Raw genomic sequence first — 1,290 nt, 5'->3', positions numbered from 1 at the left:
TTTCATATATGCATAAATCGTTATGTGGCCCTCCGAACCAGGCGCCCATTTAGTCAATGGTGTAGTGTACCTTTAGTAATCCTATTGGAAGCCAAACGTTCGTCCTTAAGAGCCTTGGAAATCTCTGAGTTCTCAATTCATCGCCTAGTGAGCGCGGTATCGCGAAGGGCGTGCGGACTAATCCACCAGCATTCGCAAGAGAAGTTGTATGCTTTGAGCTGCTTCCCGCAAGCCTATCCTAGATACCTTTCTAGCGAACTCTTCCGCTTCCACATTTCCCAGAATACCACTGAGTCTCGGGATTGTGTAGTTTTGAAGTGATTGTACAGATCTTCAAACTTTCTAAACACATATGGCGTTAATCGTTACCGACCCTAGGGCTTTGAAAGTAGCTTAAATGACAAGTTTAGGAGAAGTTAGGTAAGTCATGCCCTCCAGCTCTGTCACTTTGTCAATCGTATACAGAATTTTCTGATATATGGTTGTTGAGAGCAGACGCCATATCCTATTCAAATTTAAATTTTGGAGCCATCTGTAAAGATCCGTACCTCGTAACCGTTAAGAACGGCATGAAGGTCATACTCACTTCTGTAAGAAAAATAAATTTCAAGGTCATGGTCGAAGACAAGTTCCGTGATCAGATGATAGCAACTCCTGTACTTCGGTTTTGGACCTGATGGTCCTCTCTGTCCACTTTTCTTTGTCGATGATCGTAGATTGTAATATCTTAGCGATCGTCGAGATGAACTTCCCTGCGATCAGAATAACTAACTTATCTATATACGCAAACATTTTACTGGCTTTCAATAGTCAATAAAATTTTACTTGTGCTCTGTTTTTGTATTAAGCATTGAAAATCACTCAATTTTATTGTTCGAAGAAAATCGCCGAACCTACCTAATGCCAATTTATATATGTACATTAGGGTGCATCAGGCTCCATACAAAAAAGGCATCAGTTCGGGTTTCCCATAAGAACTAAAGAATTTATCATGATAAAAATATAGTAAGGTAAAACCGTTCCCTCCATTCGTCGGCCATGATTTTTTTTTGAAGTTTGCCAACATTTTAAAATCATATAAAATTGAGAGTAAAAAAAGGAATTGTTCAAAGTTGTTATTGTTTGAGATTGAAAATGAGAATGTATATGTGAGTTTCTGTGTAAACTTTTAAAATTAAAATGCTTGCAAACGTCAAGAATTTGAAAAATTCTTCTCTGCGGTTTTACCTTCCTATTTTTTTTTTCATGGAATGTATTATATTTGAGGACTTTTGGAAAAATATTAAGATT

The sequence above is a fragment of the Rhagoletis pomonella genome, unplaced genomic scaffold (genome assembly GCF_013731165.1).
Source record: "Rhagoletis pomonella isolate Grant_MI unplaced genomic scaffold, Rhpom_1.0 Rhpom_scaffold_00007, whole genome shotgun sequence".
NCBI lineage: Eukaryota > Metazoa > Arthropoda > Insecta > Diptera > Tephritidae > Rhagoletis > Rhagoletis pomonella.
This window is presented reverse-complemented; position numbering follows the sequence as displayed.